At 35.4% G+C, this 19,112-nt stretch overlaps 1 long non-coding RNA gene across 1 annotated transcript; it reads left to right on the top strand.

The window, feature by feature from the left end:
• The first annotated feature begins 741 nt into the window (after positions 1-741).
• On the top strand, positions 742-14,075 carry LOC121314020. The gene is made up of 3 exons (XR_005950071.1): positions 742-828; positions 5,522-5,620; positions 13,991-14,075. It is a non-coding gene; the product is annotated as an uncharacterized LOC121314020 (long non-coding RNA).
• The last annotated feature ends 5,037 nt before the right edge of the window (positions 14,076-19,112 follow it).

Here is a 19,112-nt window from a genome sequence, read left to right as displayed (position 1 = left end):
TATTCTGACCCATATTGATTCGGCTTTGTTTTCTTTGTCCAGGTTTAACACCTGGGCTTCAAGACTGTTTCTTATGTATAGCGCTACCCCTCCTCCTCTTCTGTCCTGCCTGTCTTTCCTATACAGTGTATACCCACAAATATTATATTCGTCCCCATCACTCTCAGACAACCAAGTTTCAGCAACACCTATCACATCATAGTTACTTATTAGTGCAGTAGCTTCAAGTTCTAAAGCGATGATGTAGAGTGTCCACCAGACTAGATGAAAATCCAGAAACTCAGTTGCACGTTACTGCAGAAGAGAGCATGAAGATACAGTTTTATTTCAGCACCTTGGACCTGATCCAAATGGAGCTCAACACTCATTTCCCTTCTGAGTTGACTGCTTTTGCCTATCTACTTCCGTTTCACATGGGAAAACTGAAAGCAAACCGTGAAGTTGAGTCTTTGGCCAGCAGCTGGATTCCTTTGCTGCTTTTGCACAGTGGAGGCCACTGAAAATGTTGCCAGGCCTAAAGCTTACCACATCACTCTCTAATTCCAAAGAAACACAAGGACCTTAAGAACCTCTATAAAATAGCCCTGATATTGCCTGTTACAACTGCCTCTGTAGAGCAAGTTTTTTCTAAGCTGTCTTTAGGGAAAACCAAGTTGTGCAACACCATGAGGCAATACAGACTGGAGGCTCTACTCCTGTCTTCTGTAGCACAATAGATCCTGATAACCCTAAGTGACAGGACACTGATGGAACATTTTGTTAATGCAGGAGGAGCAGAGGGAACTGAGGGGGAGAAGAAACGTTGCCTTTTATTTCATTAGAAAGAAGGTAAATTCAGAGATCTTTTTTATATATATTTTTTTTTTTTATGGGAATCATGGGGTTGGTATTTACTTAAACAACGAAATTACACTTATCACTGGAAAAAAAAAAAAAACACTTTTTTGGAAGTATTCATATTTTTGCCCCAGTGGCAAAAATGTCTGGCTATGCCACTGGCTCTGTGTAACTGCAGACGAGTGCAAACTGCCTCCATACAAGGTTTTAGTATATGAGTAAATGCATCTTTGTAGATGCGTCTTTATTTGATTTTTTTTTATCTCAAGTTGTGGGTGGGAAATGTGGGCTGCGTCTTAAATTCGAAGGAATATGATCGTGATACACCATGTAACATTTTTTTTTTTTTTTTTTTTTTTTGTTCCTGGGTAGTAAGTGTTATTTCCTAATTGCTTATGCCTCAAAAGTATAGAAAATGGCTATTATTCCCCATTGTAAATTTGTAAAACTACTCACTTCTAAATCTGTTGTAGTCATTTTTGTATTACTTTAGTATAAATACATGTTTATTTGGATTCATATGTTGTTTTTTTCTGACTTTATGTGAACGAAAAGGCACACATTTGCCCGTTTTCCCATTGGATATAGTGATATTTTGAAATATCACTGTCCTGGTCACAAAAGCAAAGTTTGTGGGGAATAATAGCCATTTTCTATACTTTTGAGGCATAAGCAATTAGGAAATAACACTTACTACCCAGGAACAATAATTGTGTTACATAGTGTAATTATTGTAGTTAAAACACCTTTTTGTAAATGGAATTGATTTTTAAGTTTTACCAAACATATTTTTGTATTAACTTGAAATTAATTTTAAAGTCAAGCTATTGATACTGATGATTGCATTCCTGAGTAGGGAAGGGTAATCACACGAAACACATATTAGAATGTAGTTCAAAAAATAAACTTAAATGGAATTAGTAGTGAAAGGCTAATGGCACAACTTGAAAGCTGAAAATAACATAAATAATACTCTGCTACATGATGTCAGTTATCTCTCAGCAGTGAGTTTTAAATTTCAACCAATTTTATTATATCCGCTTTTATTTTCAGCAAAGATGTATTATTAATCTTCCAGACACTACTGTTTAGCTTTGTGTCATAAACATTCATTTATGCACAAAGGAACCAATTCTCATTGGTAATGCTTAATATTTCAACAAAACTGCTGATCTGTCGTTACCGCGTCATGGAAAAAGGAATACTGGTGTAAGATGTTCTGCTGTGTTTAAGTTAACACACTTTTGGGAGGAATGTACAGTAAATAAAAAGATGATGAAGGCTCCAAGTTAAATATTTTGTTTTCACAATGCATCTCAGACCATGTATTCACAGTCCAACCATGTAGTGCAGCCACATTACCATATAAAGAGATCCACCTCCGTTAGTTATGGTACCAATTTATTTACATTAGTGCTCTAAGGGGGAGCGAAGGCAGAGATGAAACTGGAAGCTATTTCCTTTTTTTCATATTTCTCCTTTTAGAGCTATGGTACATTTCAGTGGTTTTATGACTCAGACAGTTTTCTTAAGCACAACTAAGGCATTCAGAATTTCTAAGATACTTTTAGTCATGCAAAGAAATTTGAATAAGGTATCTGAATCCATGTATTCTGATAAACAATGATAAGTGTTAAATCTGTAAAAAGAGCTCACTGTTTGAGTGCCTTTAGATGCAATAAACTGTGGATTATTTTCTTACCGCTTTGAGTTGTTTGTGCATTTCTTCCTAATTGATACTTCGAAAATGGGATTAAATTGATTGTTTATTTGGTAATTGGATTTGTCTGTTGCTCTTTTGTTACACTTCAGACAGTTGAGATGTTTGTCTCTCACATTGTGGGAATGTTATCATGAGTTCCTCAGTTTGAATTTGAAATCTTACTTACACAGACAAAAGCGTCTATTGTAAGTGAAGATAGTAGTGAGAATTATGTTTTTGACGCAGAACAGGAAGGGGCATTAGAAAAATAAAGACCTTGTCCGTGGATGCTGGCAGCTATCCACAGTGTTGTCCGACTACTGAAAACACGATGACATCATGTAGTCTAGTGCCGTGGATAGGAACTGGCTCATAGGGCCACCTCCCCCAAAAGACAAAACTGCAAAACCATGACTGGAAAAATGAAAATGATGAATGGTTAATTCAACAACTACAGTGACGCAATGCCACCTACCCCCAAAAACAGGAAAAAGATGAATGAAAAGGAAGCAGCTGAAACACGGGCCCGCTCCCCAGAGCATGAAATACATGGAGGGAGAACCCGGCCTCTCCGGCCTGCCATGCACCCTGCAGAAAGTAAATACGAACCGCTCAGTACTCAGGTAAAGACCCCTACTCACTGGTAGGAAGAAACCTTAGGGAATCTGAGAGGCCAAACAAAAAAGAAGCAACATGAATGCAAGCCACACAGAGTTTTTATGGAGCTTGGATATGATGTGTAGATTAGTGGGGGGATTCTCCTACCAGAAATACAACCAAGTTTTCCACGAATGTGAACCAACAACAGAAAGTCAAGGTATTCATCATTTTGGTGAACCTAAAACAAATGAAGATCTAAATGTCATTGCCAGTGATTGGTTTTCAACAAGTACTCAGGCAAAATGTAAGTGGGCTATAAGCTTGTTTGTACAATGGTTAAACAAAAGAAATGCAAAAGCTGAGTTTACATCTAACTTAATTTATAGAGATTTACTAAGTGATGATGAAATTGCTGTTGTTCCTGAACCTGTTCAGAAGAAATGTGAAATAGAATTTGTAATCACGAAAAATGTATTTTTAATTGTATTGCTTTTTTATTAAAAAATATGAAATACTAAACTGAAATTGCAAGCCCTTTTCTTTTAGAAATGATTGTTTGCATAAAATGGTATTCACTTTTCTGTTGAATTGTTCTGTCTGTGGTTTCGTTGAAGAATCAACAGTTTTCTGTGGATTTCTAGCATAAACTGTGGATTAGTTAATCAACATTAGAAAACGATTCAGTATCATCAGCCAATCAGCTTCCAGCTATAGCGGCATTGTGACAGGATGATGTTGAATGGTGACGTCAGGCCAGATTGCAGGAAGAACAACAAACAGGCAAGCATCTCATTTCAAAGGCGCAGCACGCCGTTTATTAAATAACAAAAGTAAAATATTTAACAAAAATAAACACTCACAGAGCAAATGAAACAGGTAAATAAAAAGGAACACAAAGAAAATAAATTCTCCAAACTCCAATCTGCAATCGCCTTCACTGATCGTAGACTGTGTGTATTTTTAAATTAATCTCTTGCTCCTCGCTCGTTCGTTCGTTTGTTCTCGTTCCTAACCTGGACATTCACCTCAAACATAGAGAGCTGCAGGCTTTTTATACAGGTGACCACCACCCGATTTAGCAACAAATTAATCAATTAATTCGGGAGATGGCCACCTTCTGCACAAGGTTTTTAATCACTCCTGGCAGAGGACGAGTTTACTAACCTCGCCTCTGCCAGAACACGCTGCAACAAATACATCAAAACACACGGTGCTTTGCCGTCATATATGTACAAAATATGCACAAATAAACATGCCGTCATATACAATAAATACACTAAAAATGTACAACAACAACAACCACAGCTTTCACCGTTAAAACAACAAATACAAAAAATCATAATAAACAAATACAAATATGACCCAGGGGCAGAGGGGAGACCCCGTTCTAAAAATAACCGTACAGGGCTGCTCACCCTGTTACAGGCATTGATACACAATAGATGCCTGCTGGAACGTCATCAAATTTAAAACCAATCTCTGAAAGTACTGGCTTTTTCATTTTGACTTGCTATATTTTTAAGCATGGTTCACATCTATTAAACAATTTAATGATAAATACAAGACACAGAAGTGAACATAATTTTATAAGATTATAAACCCAGAGCATTATTGTCCACAATTACATGGCTGCATTCATCTTAATGCATCATGGCAGAATAACTGCAATAGAAAACCGAATCCAAGGTTCAAACACTTCTCAAAATTTAAGTAAAAATGCACCTGAAAATTTGACAAATTTACCATTAGGTTGATGTGTAGAACATGTAGGGATTCCGTCACAATCCTAGCAATGACATTGTATGGAACGGTAAACATTTCATTAGCAGCTTATACTACAAGGCTTGAGTACAACAGAAGATTGATAGGAAAATACATCAGAGCAGTGAATTATTTCATTGTAACAACAGATTCAATGACTCCAGTACATAGTGCCTGCTATTAAAAATGGTGCCCTGCTTTTGCAATCTAGTTCAAAATAAGATATTTTAACTTCCTTTGGAAATGTTAAATAAACCTGTTTCTTGGGAATAAGGCTTGCTCACTAGAAATTCTAATTCAGCAGACAGGCACGGTAACTGTTGCTTTGTCCAATCAAAACAAATTCCAGAACTCAACAAGCATTATGTTCATTACAGCGGCAGATCTCCCAGATGACGTTATTGTGTGTTTTTTGAAACAAAAAACAATTTCCAAGACATTTTGAAAATCAGCATAACGTGAGCCAGCCACCCTCATCCAGATCGTAACAGATGGGATCCTTCTTTGGTATTTACAGCTATCCTCACATATCACAATACCAACAAACCTTTTTATTCAGCAAACACTGGGAACTCTTTGGATTAACTGCTTACAAATTTCATTTGTGTTTTTTGCATTCAGCTCAAGGTTATGACAGAAAGCCAAGAAGAATGAATACGACTTCCATAAACACACTGGCCATCTTATTGAGGAGGAGGCTTCTAAAAGCAAATTTGTCAGGTACATTGTTTAATTATGGCATAATAAAATGTTAACAGATTGGAATAATTCTGTAACGTTGTGTTCTCATTGCCAAAATTAATTCCAAATACTACGAAGGTCAGTGACACATAAACCTTCTCAACTGAAACCATGTCTTTGTGGTTAACAGCTTATTCCTTGCAGGAGTTTGCTGGCATCCATATGTATATCCTTGCCAAAAAACACAACACAGCATATCAAAGTATCTCAAGTCTAACAGAATTTTTTTAAACGAGTCCAGCTTATATGGTCACACATGAACGTATACAAAATGTATAATTTACTAAACATAACTGATCACTTCACTGTAAATCTAAAAATGCTTAAAAATTATTGCATAATTACTTTATGCAGTATACAATGTTATTGTTTATCAACCGTGAAAACTTTACTATAACCCTATAATAGGCATACAGATAAACCAATCCTGTGTTTAGTGGACACTGTCTAATTATATATGCCCACATAATGCTGAAGGTACACTGCTGTCATAAGTTGTAATACAGTAGGGATCACTTAAAATAACAATTTGAAATGAGCTCATCCAGCTGTATGGGGACGTCATCCCACACAGCCTCCACAGCTGGTCAAGCCCCATTGATCCTCAACAACGAGGTCTTCCGTCATACACAACCAGTGCCAAACGTCTGGAGGGTCTGATACACTTCAGATAACTATAAGGTGCAGCTATACACCAGAGGAGTCCCAGTAACATGAATCAAGTCAAGACTTTGTAGTGTCTATTATTATTTGTTTATTTAGCAGACAGCTTTATCAAAGGCGACTTACAGAGACTAGGGTGTGTGAACTATGCATCAGCTGCAGAGTCACTTACAACAACGTCTCACCTGAATGACAGAGCACAAGGAGGTTAAGTGACTTGCTCAGGATCACACAATGAGTCAGTGAGTTAGCCAGGATTTGACTGGCCAAGGCTGTGTGGTCACTGGACCACACAGACTTCTGTATATTTAGTCTGAAAAAAATAAAATTAAAACTGTCAGTGGGCTATATAGTGACCATAGGCAGTCTATTTTTATTGAAAGGAACAAGTCTGCAAAGATCATGAAAATTCTTCAATTTCCATATGACTATGGACCTGGGAGTGCATAGTCACATTAGTAATTGGGAGGGTTCCCCTGCTAAATTAGTTGCTGTTTACATTTTGCTATAAGGCTGTTTTGACAGTCTCATTGACAGGCTGATCACACAGACTGTTAAAGGAGTGTGATTTGATTTTGGATCACACATGTCAATAGAGATAGAAAGGTATATGTGGTTCCATAAATAGGGAAGAGCAGAGAAGAGAAAGCAGTGCCGTCCGTTTTATATAATGTATGGAAAACATACTATATATAAATAACTGCAGAACTATAATGCACATTATTTCTAGGTTAGAGTTTGTTGGTCTCTGTTCAAATAGTTACAGTTGATTATTCTGAAGGGCACTACTAATTCTAACTTCTGTTTTTTCACTTAGCATTCTAATAGCCCAGTTTGGCACAGACCTGCTTGAAACTCCAGCTGGTTAAAAGCAAGCCTTGCTTACATAAGCAAATCATATCTGTTCTGCTCTTTCCCATCTCTCCCTGCTCTTGGGCCCCTTACAAACACAACAGTCCAATTTACAGCCTCTTAATTTTTTATTTTTTTTTAAATCTCAGCCATGCACTGAAAGAAATGCTCAAAGCTTTACTGTAGCTTGTCGAACAAAGAAAATGTATATTGTATGGATTTATTTTTTGGAAAGTGGAAAATGAACACGTAGTTATTATATTTATAGAGCACTTATGGTCATTTGTTTATTATGCAGCAGCGGCACAAATCCAGACCAACAATGAAAAAATGACCCCAACCGTGCAATTACAGTATCCTGCTGAATGTATAATTATAGCCATGCAATTATACTGAACCTACATGCCTGGATAACATTGCATCACACAACACTGCCCGTTACACTAACAGACAATTAAAAACCTAGGGGCACAAAGGCTTTTTACTCAAAAGTGTCAATGAGGGGTGGATTGCATTTGTAGTAAGATTTTAAGCCTGTTTTCTGTTACTAAAATAATTCGCATTGCCATGTCTCCAGTTCGTACTATCCATACAAATCATGATACCGACTTATTACAGAAGTTAGTCGACTAGTAGATACTGTACCCGCTGTCTAATACCAGTGGAAAGATAACCTTTTGAATTGGCTAATAACAATCACATACTTAGGCTGAAGCATTGTTTTAAAATATTCTTGATGAGTACTGGGAGTAAATCATAGACAACTCCATTAATCAGGTGAATTATTCCATAGACTGTATAACCAAAATAGCCTTCTGCCTATTTACAAATTCTGCAGAGAGAAGGATGGGGCTGAATCAGGTGCTTCCAACTTACTTAATGACTCCTTGAAATGAAAAGTGTTAAACGGGTCACCAAATGTTGCTTTCACCTTCAAGTGTGTTTGTTCAGTTGACTGTTGTATCAATTTGTTAGACAAGCCTACTGATGGTGTGTTTAGGATTTGGTAACTCTAGGTGAAAATTCTAAATGCATACTTTGGAAAAGCATAGTGTTGTGTTACTGCTTTGCAAATCTGGCCTAATTCCCAGTGCCTCGCTGGCATCCTTGCCATATAGCAGTGAGACATCTAGCCAAAGTATTTTCACACACCAGAAATATTGCTTGCTTTTCTATGATAAACTGACTGAATACAGTAATTGAAAGTATGCTCAAAGTATGCATACATTTGGTTGGGAACTATGCTAGTTGTTCATATGTGAGAAGAAGCTTATCATTCTGTGCCAGAAATATAAAACATTACACCATTTAATTTCATATGTTTAGCAGATATTCTAGATTTGTATACCTCAGTTGCCAACCATTGGATCTTATGCCAATTATAAGTCATTGCATAAGTTAGTATGGAATTTAAGCCAGTCCGTTACCAAGAATCCAATTGGGATGTTATTTCAACTGAAATGGACATGTGACTTACAATCATGATACAGATGAACTGACATGGTTATATATCTGTCAGAATGATTTATTTATGTGTTAGCAAACATGCACAGCAGGGAATTGAATGTTACTCCACATCTTTTTTAGCTAATGTGAGTCAGGCGTGAGGGGCGGGAATAGTTTAGGCAAATACATGCCACACACACTGGAATTACAAAGGGCCAAAGTAAATCTGACCAGCTGTTACAAACCATTTGTTTAGCCACTTCAGATCTTACTGATTGGGCATTCTGTACAACCGTTTATCTCATCTGTACTGAAGCCAGGAGGCAAGTTTATTGGATATTGATGTTTTTTCTATAGAATATTTAAGAAGACTATTACTTTATTCAGGCAGATTGAATAGTCAGTACTGAGAACAGCACATGGTTGCAATTAGTTAAATCTTTTTCTTTTTGCTTGTTTTCATTGCCTTCGGGCATGTGGGCATAGCCTCTGAATATAAATTAGAAGAATTGGCTAAGGGGCTAAAAGAAATTTGGTGGGAGTAAAACATTAGCTTTCAGCTCACTGAAACCTTTGGTAGCTCTAGTAGGTCTACTAGCCTTCCTGTAATAATGCAATTCTGTTTTGTTTTTGTAACTACAAATTGATGAATAAAAGTGTCACAAAAAAGCTGTTTTAATTGTGCAAAATCATCATGGCCAGGAGTTTAAATTCACTCTCCAATATTATTGGGAATACAGGTATTTTTTTTTTTACTTAGAATAGCTGTGCCCCCTCCCCCCTAAAAATTAGAAGGAGTTTGAGTTTGAGTGTGTATTTTGGGCTGAGTTAAAATGCATGTCACAGATATATTGTACATTTAGGACGTATGTCACATGACTACTCTGGTCTTGCTGGTTCAAAACAGAAAGCAAATCCCTAAACCAGCTGCTGGCCAAAGAAGTGAAAAGTACAAGATGTTGTTTTGAAAGGTAATTGCTAATGTTTTTTTTTCTAAGTTTTGATTGGTTGACAGGATGAAGGGGATTAAAAAGGAATGTTTTGACCGACAGGTAAAGGATGAAAAGCTTTCTAGAAGCAAAGACCTTTATAGACCAAAATTGTACTGTAATTCTGTAATAACTGTAAGTCACCATGGGTAAGGGCATCAGCTAAGAAATAAATAATAATAATAATAATAATAATAATAATAATAATAATAATAATAACTAGAACTGCCAGGCAGTTTTACTGCTCCCAAGCCCCAGTATCAGTACCCGTCTAAGCGTGTTTAGTTAGCAATATGCCAAGGTTAAAATCAACAGTTCAACAGAAGAAGATTTTTAGTTTTTTAAAAAATGCATCAGGCGGACACTTGTTTAACGCACAAATGTCATTTTTGAAAATGTAAGTTTTACCGACACAGGCACAATGGTTTTAGAGTTTGGAGTTAAAGCAGTTTTAAATATAAGAAAAAAATGTAGGCGTGGCAGGCATATTGTTTCATGAAACATAACCATTTTGATATTTGTATTCCACTGTCACCGGAACGATGCCTACCAAGTTTGGAGACTGTTGGTCAGATGGTTTTCAAATAAAAGCAGTCTGCTGTTAAGGGCACATTTCAGTGAAATTTATGGCAGCCATTTTACTATTGAATTGTATCACAGCAACTTCTGCTTTACAAGCAGGTTTGGATGGTGACAATATATGCCAAGTGTCAGATCAATCACTTCAACAGTTCCAAAGAAGAAGATTTCGTGATGTTTCAAGAAAAGATGTGTCTTACAGCCATTTCGGTTTAACACCGTTTCTTAAAAGTCAGTTGTATTGCTACTGTGTCAAAGATGATGGCTGTGAAGTTTGGAGTTAGTCAAGTAAACCGTTTGTCAACTGAGGCAGTTTTAAATTTCAGACGTAAACGTACACCTGGAGGCCATCTTGTTTTATAAAACATAACCATTTTGACTATTTGTATTCCATTGTTACTGGGACAATAACTACCATGTTTGGAGTTTGTTGGTCAAACAATGTTCAAATAGTAGCAGTTTGCTGTTAAGGGCGTGTTTCGATAAGATTTGTGGCAGCCATTTTGACATTAAAATTTATCGCAGAAACTTCTGGTTCGCAAACTTGATGCGGGTTTGGATGCTGATGACATAAGCCAAGTGTCAGATCAATCACTTCACCGGTTCCCAAGAAGAAGATTTCGAAAGGTTTTATCAAAAAATGCGTCACGGCACCAAATGCAAGGACGCAGGAGCAAATGTTTTTCAGCATCTGACAGCCAATGTATCCAGCTTGTTACCTGCCAAGTCAGAAACTGATCAGTCACACAGGTTTGAAGCAGCAACAGTTTAAAGTTTTAGGAAGAAAAAAAAAAATAAAAAAAAAATCTTAACAATAACAATAGGCTTCCCAGGGAAGCATAATAATAATAATAATAATAATAATAATAATAATAATAATAATAATAATAATATCCCATTTATCCCATTGGCTTTGATACTTTTTGCAAAATGCCCTGCTGTGAAACAGTGTTTCCAATCTGTTTTCAGCTAGTGAATTGGCTGGGAAAGAGTCTGTTCATGAGGATCTCATGGTGCTCACAAACTAAACACAAGAATCAATACAGTCACGATAATTGCTGAATGGGAAAAGTCGCCTTGTGATGAGTCCATTCAAGAGAGCGCCTCTATGTATCGTACCTACAAACTGCTTTACAGGATTTATTGATGGAACATGATTTTAATAAAAGAAAACAAAAAACAGGCAGAGAGTCAGTGATGCTTTCAATTATATTCTAGAACTACTATTAACATGAGCTCCCTTACTCTAGCCCTGTTATATCCTGCGGGAAATTAACAGTACATAGGTTTGCAGACAGAGTAAAACACTTCAGGCCCTTTTCATAAGCTTTGACAATGTATAGAACCAGTGATTTCGGTCACATTTATACCCAACTCACGCTAACTAAAAAAAGAGCAATCAACATATGTTGAAACCACATCATTGCCGTGCATTATGTTGGTAGTGTCAATGGGGTCTTATACTTATTCTGTCAGAGAAGCTAGGACTCTTATTGCCTTTAAATAAAAACTGAAAACGCATTTTTACAAACTAGCCTTTTTATAGTTTTTTTATGATTATTATCATACAAAATAACAGATTTTTTGTTGTCCTTTCTAATTTCAAATTGTATTAATGTTCTTACTATGTTGTTTGTATTCTTTTTAAATGAACTGGCTTTCTTTCTGTTACGATGCCAAATTTTGTATTTAACATTTTTTTTGTTTAGCTACAATTTTTAGCATATAGTGATGTAATGGTTGTGGAATATCTATCTATCTATCTATCTATCTATCTATCTATCTATCTATCTATCTATCTATCTATCTATCTATCTATCTATCTATCTATCTATGTGTATTATATAAAACAGAAGTTGTAACCAACACACAAAGCCACGTTAATATCTAGCGTGTAATCATTTTCTTTGGACGTCTACGTGGTCCTCTTTAGGACTGGCAGAATGAGAATGAGTCTGTTGGTAGTTGCACCTGAATCCTTACGTGGAGCGATTACAAGTGCACTGCACTTACAAAGGTGTAAAAAGATTAGTTTGAAAGGGGCTACAGTTGCATAGTTATATGGCACATGGCAAATGACATTTAATAGAGAAAAGTGTAAGCTACTGCACGCAGGAAATAAAAATGTGCATTATAAATATCATATGGGAGATACTGAAATTAAAGAAGGAATCTATGAAAAAGACCTAGGAGTTTTTGTTGACTCAGAAATGTCTTCATCTAGACAATGTGGGGAAGCTATAAAAAAGGCTAACAAGATGCTCGGATACATTGTGAAAAGTGTTGAATTTAAATCAAGGGAAGTAAAGTTAAAACTGTACAATGCATTAGTAAGACCTCATCTTGAATATTGTGTTCAGTTCTGGTCACCTCACTACAAAAAGGATATTGCTGCTCTAGAAAGAGTGCAAAGAAGAGCGACCAGAATTATTCCGGGTTTAAAAGGCATGTCATATGCAGACAGGCTAAAATAATTGAATCTATTCAGTCTTGAACAAAGAAGACTACGTGGCGACCTAATTCAAGCATTCAAAATTCTAAAAGGTATTGACAATGTCGACCCTAGGGACTTTTTCGACCTGAAAAAAGAAACAAGGATCAGGGGTCACAAATGGAGATTAGACAAAGGGGCATTCAGAACAGAAAATAGGAGGCACTTTTTTACATAGAGAATCGTGAGGGTCTGGAATCAACTCCCCAGTAATGCTGTGAAACTGACACCCTGTGATCCTTCAAGAAGCTGCTTGATGAGATTCTGGGATCAATAAGCTACTAACAACCAAACGACCAAGAGGGGCGAATGGCCTCCTCTCGTTTGTAACTTTCTTATTATATATATATATATATATATATATATATATATATATATATATATATATATATAATTGAATATGAAACTAAAAAACCCCCCAGGGGTGATTTGCCATACGGTATTATTAATTTATTGGATAAACCTACGATTATTCAGTATTATTGGTTACTCCATAAAAATATGTAACTGATGTGGATTTACCAGTGAGCAGGAGGATGATGGGAAATGTAGTTCTTAGCAGTCCATACAGGTACATGGGAAGCCATCCTGAGGTAATGAATGCAATTTAAAAGTTAAAAAAGTGGTCAAAATGTAAAAATAAATAAATAAATAAATAAAAATAAAGCAACACACACACACCTTACATAGCAACACATGGGAACATGTAACATAATAAAATAAAAAGGTCCTTATGTGCCCTTTAAAATCAATAAGTATGTAGTGAACCCACATGTAAAAGGACATTCCCTTCTCTGTTATAACATTCCAAATTCCACATTCTAGTCAAGGCTGACAAAAACAAATTGTACAAAGGATCCCTTCCACCCTGTCTAAGTACTGTATGCACTACTCATTGTAAAACTACCACAGACTACAAATTTGAGAGAAACACCTGTTTTAACCACTAGGCCACTTAATCTGTCCTGCTGTCTGTTTAAAGTAAATAATTTAAACATCTGTATAGTTTGTTTTACTGGTAATCAGTGTCTGTGAATTCAGTTGGAATGAATGATATGACTATTCTGACTACTCAAAGTAAGGAGAGGGCAATATCTTAATTTAGTTACGACCCAGTGCTTCAGTAAACAGCTTCCATAGTGACCCTGCAAAAGTAAGCTTTAAACGATATATCCAATAACTTTGGTCGTAATTGTGTTTTACCAAAGGAAACTCAAGTTCTCCACTGAAAATAACGCTCCAGATGGTTAGGGTGTGATTTCAGCAACAAAACTGTGAATCAGTGTATGTTAAATAATTGTTTTTTTGTTTTTTGTTTTTTTTATACAGTGACTGATGGAGAAATTAAGGCAATGGATACTGATTTCTATTAAACTATGTGGAAGGCTATCAGCTGGTCTCTCTTCTAAATAGCAGGTATCATTACTCCTCCAAAATTAACCTGGTAACAACTATGGTGGATTCTAAATAATTAAACAATGAGTCCCCACTTTATAAGCCTTTTACAGTCAAATTACATTAAAATACTGATATAATCTCAAAGTGTAAAAAGAATATTATGGGTCACAATAGTTATACTTGCCGTGGTCTATTTTCTCAAGCAGACTCACCGATCAGGAGCACTGAAGATCAAAGAACGAACTCTGTTCAAGCTAATCGGCATCCTGTGAACCCAAGCAAGGGTGTTGAGATTAACTATCCTCCTGATCCAATACAAAACTCCCTGTCCATCAAAAACAAATCCAAGGGGACTGATAGGCGAGGACCAATATAGAAAGAGACGTGTTCTTTTTAAGAAGCCATGCTGTAAAGATTTTTACAACTCGTTTATGCTGATTGAAAATTGCATCATCTCACACACGAGAGATTTGAAGTATTGAAATAAAAAATTGTGCTTACTTGTTCTCAGTTACAGAAATATACTGTGCAATTCATTGCTCCATGCCTATTTCCAAGGTTCTTGAGAGAATAGCATTTATTATCAAGACATGCAAAGTTTTCCACATCAAATAAATGATCCAGTATATCCACACCATACTTCGTTGCGTTGTAAAATGCAACTGTCTCTAGCTTTCTCTAGCATTAGTCCCAATGGCCACTAATTAGTGCAGAGAGCTTAGAATAAGCACTTTTTTTTTACACCTGTACACACTCAGTGTGGCACAGTCCTTCTTCCGAGGAACGGAATGGAATGCAAGAGGGCTCGCACATCTTGAGCTGTTGGTGGTAACTATTCAGAGGAACAGCTATATCACACTGTATAGTGATTCAATGTGTATATTTTGTGACAACTGCTAATAAAATAATAATAATAATAATAATAATAATAATAATAATATATGATGTGTAGAATGACTTTCATTAGTGTTTCAGAACACGATAGGTGTATATAAAAAGTTCTTTCACAATGACTTTGATTTTATTACAAAGCCCAGATTAAATTGTCGGCTATATTGTATTGATTTTAATATGCTGCATAAACTGTGGTTTATCTGGTGGTTGCAGAAGCAAGTGCTAATAACTTATTCATTTTTACGATTCTGTAGCTGAAACACCATATGGGTATTTAATTCAAATATTTAGTAACACTTAAGAACGACATGCACAAGATATTCACATACACAGAGATATTTAAATTTGAATGACAAAAGCCATTCAAAAAGCAGCTATGGTGGTGCTAATGTGAACAGGCTAATAATTATCTTGTTAACCTCTCGGCTATAGTCAAGTTATTTAAGTATGCATAACTGTCAGCTAATTATATACTCAGTAGCTGATCAGTCACGCATTCTCACGAGGTCTTCAAAATACAAAACAATAACAAATAATGGCAGACGGGACATCATTCGTCCTGCCAAATAAACGGGGAATGGGGAGCAAGTTCCAAAGATAAGAAGCATTATAACTAAATGCCCGACGAATTTCAGTTCAGACGAATTTTAGGGACTGTCAGAAGATGAGAATTCTCCTATATCAGGGAATGACCAGGGACATATGGAGTCAGCAGATCTTGAAGGTAAGCCAAGACCATATTAGGCCTTACAAGTAAGAAGAACTTTAAAATAATACTACTACGGCTACTAATAATACAGTGCACTCTGTTTATAAGAATCACATCCGTCCCAAGTGCTCAGTCACTGAGGACAATACATCAAAACAATCAAAAGAAGTCCTTTTGGGTAAGCAACTCATTATATGATCACAATTATGTTTACGCAAGGCTGCAGAATCCTGTTTTACTATAGCATACTTGAGAAGCAATTGTCTGGTGCCGTGTAGTGCTAATGTAATGGCCTTTGAATTAAAATGGCATTACAGTACAGTGTTTTACTGTCAGGAGTACCACTGCATTTAAGCATCTGTGGTTGCTTTTTTTCAATTGCGATGCAAATCTCAGTTTTTCACTAAGGGAGATGCAAAGCCAGTGTCCCAGTGGTTTTGATTACTATATGCGGTTGATTCTTTTATCAGTAATTCTTATAAATGGAGTGCACTATAATAGTAGCATGAGTAATAAAACAAATTACAATGAGATGGATAAAGTAATTGTATCAATTACACATGCGAGTAATCACAATTATTTTTTTAATCACTTGACAGCCCTAGTGTATATATATATAATATATATATATATATATATATTATATATATATATATATATATATATAAATATATATAGAGAGAGATTATTGCATCTGATAAAGAAAAGCCTTATACGTGTATTAATATTTTCAAATCTTTTTATTCACTAAAAAACTTGAGCACGTTCCCAAGTTCTGTGGTTTATGAAAATGTGGTATAATGTTAAACTGTGATCCATAATGTGTGCTACTTAAGTTAAAAAGCTATATCTTTTCAATCTGCTTAGCTTATTCTAACATTAGTATCTGCCCCAACCTACTGTTTATTAAAATGGTTGGATATTTCTCTGTTGTTGTGTTCTTCTGTAAAATTGTTCTAAGCAAGAAAAAGCTAATTTGCAATATCAAAGGAATGTTAATACTTTTGCCAAAACATTAATTTTCAAACGGTCTTGTAACAAAAAATTAAATTACGTTCCACTTTAAATTTAATTTGTTACATAATCCTATTTAAATATATATATATATATATATATATATATATATATATATATATATATATATATATATATATATATATATATATATATATATATAAATAGTGTTGAAAGGAATGCTACCTTTTGATGTTTAGGAAAATGACCAATCCTATTTCAAAAGGTAACAATGAGGTCTCAAACAGACCCAGCCATGTGTTTACTCACAATGTTAAGCATGTTCATGAAGTGACCCCTGTCATCAGGTTACAGTCAGGGGAGCTTATTCCAGTTAACAGCCCATGTGTTGAGGAAGGCAGTGGGTGGCAGTGACGCAGACAGTGTTAAAAAAAATATACCATTACCTTCAAAATAACATTCCATTCATTCTGCCAGCTTTAACACACATAATAACCAGCTTTTAAGATAGATATACTTATCCTACAAGTAAAAGTGTGATACAAACAGAGAAACTGTAAAGATAAATGCCAACATTAAACATAATCATCTTCAGATGGTGCAAAATGCTTCGGGAAGGGTCTTGACAGGCACTAGGCAGACAGAACTTATCACCCAGCCCTGTTCATTCTCATGTTGCCTTCAATATTCTGTTGCTGTTATACAAGGCTTTGCGTGGTCAGCGTCCTAGTTACATTATGGACCTTCTCAGCCCTTACATACCTGGAAGACAGCGCAGGTCGTAAAACTGGACTTCTAAAGCCTATGGTTCCAAGATGTGTTACTCTTGGTGGGCGTAGTTTTAGCTGTGTTGCCCCTTCTCTCTGGAACTCTGCCCAGCTGCGTTTGAGATTCCATATCAGTGTTGAATTTTGAATCCACTCTTAAGACACATTTGTTCTCAACAGCTTTTTTACAGTGATCCTGTGGACTTGTTCTTAAACCTTTTAATGTTTTTGTAATTTTTGTTTTCATGTCCTTAGGAATTGGTTTTTATTTGTATTTACCTGTTTTGAATGTATTTTTTAATTAACTGTTATTGTTTGTTTTGTTTTATTATTATTGTTATTACTATGCTCCTGATTTTGTTTTTTTCATATTGTACAGCACCCTGAGACACGTTGGTGTGAAGGGTGCTATATCAAATTAAAGCTATAAAAATAATAATAATAATAATAATAATAATAATAATAATAATAATAATAATAATAATAATATGATAGTGCCTGCTCAATATAAACAAGCCAAAAAATATAGCTTTTTGGTAACATTTGAGTCGTGGTAGAAAATTCTGATAAACAGGAAATTAATGTTGTTAATTAAATGGAAAAAAGTCTATTGCAACAACTATTCCAACATTTGAAAGACTTTTTTTTTTTTTTTTTACAAAAATAAACCACTTTGTTGGTCTTGTGACCAATGTGCAAGTAATGGTCTGCTGGGGTTGGAACGGACCTGAATTTAGTACCAAGAGATATTGGTAGGAGGTGAAAAGTTGCACTTGACACGTTGGTCATTGTTTATTTCCACTGTTAATGAATATGAATAAAAACAATATAACTGTACCAACAAGGGTATTATATTCCAGACTTTATGCCAAATTACCATTTTGTAATTTCTGATGGAACGGGTGATGATGGATGGGAAATTAAATATATCATTTATCTCCATTACTCTATTTAAATTATTAATGACTTGGCAAAGAGCTCTGGAAAATGAAAAAGCTCTTTGTTCTCAGCAGGCACAATCTACGCACTTAAGTAATCTTAACAGTAATAGATAATTCCGTAATAACATCCCATAATATACTGTGCATAATGATTCCTAATGTTAAAATCCTTAAAATGGTATTGTTCCAATTTAATGAGCTAATATTGTTACTAACTAGAACACAAGTACTGTATCACCTTATTATGTGATTTACCACAGCAAGTTAGGGTCAATTCCGAACAGAACTGACATTTTGAATCTTGAATTAGAATTGGAATTGGAATTGAAAAATAATAGAGATAATGATTTGGAATTGGAATTGACAGTTTGAAAGCAACAAAATTTATAAATTCAATTTACATTTCATTCAATTCCACCCATTTTTGTACAGATAAATTGACTGAAAAAAAACATGAGTAAATCAATATGCATTGTGCTGAACTGGATAAATATATAATGTATTGGCTCTATATTCATCTTAAGCATGCCTGTTAGATTTGCAAAGCTTTGTGCATTTTGATAATGAAAAGTTTAAGAGCTATAGTATTCAACAAGTGAATACATTTGCATCTCCATGAAACAATCACCAGAAAAAAACAGTTGTGAAGACTGATATGCAGATTTCAGCTTGAGTTGCCACTAAGATGAGTTTCAGATTAATGGATCACTTATAGCCATTTCATGACATTTGAGTCAATTAGTGTGACTCTATATAGGTATAAACCT

The sequence above is a fragment of the Polyodon spathula genome, chromosome 4, assembly GCF_017654505.1.
Source record: "Polyodon spathula isolate WHYD16114869_AA chromosome 4, ASM1765450v1, whole genome shotgun sequence".
Lineage (NCBI taxonomy): Eukaryota > Metazoa > Chordata > Actinopteri > Acipenseriformes > Polyodontidae > Polyodon > Polyodon spathula.
This window is presented reverse-complemented; position numbering and strand designations above follow the sequence as displayed.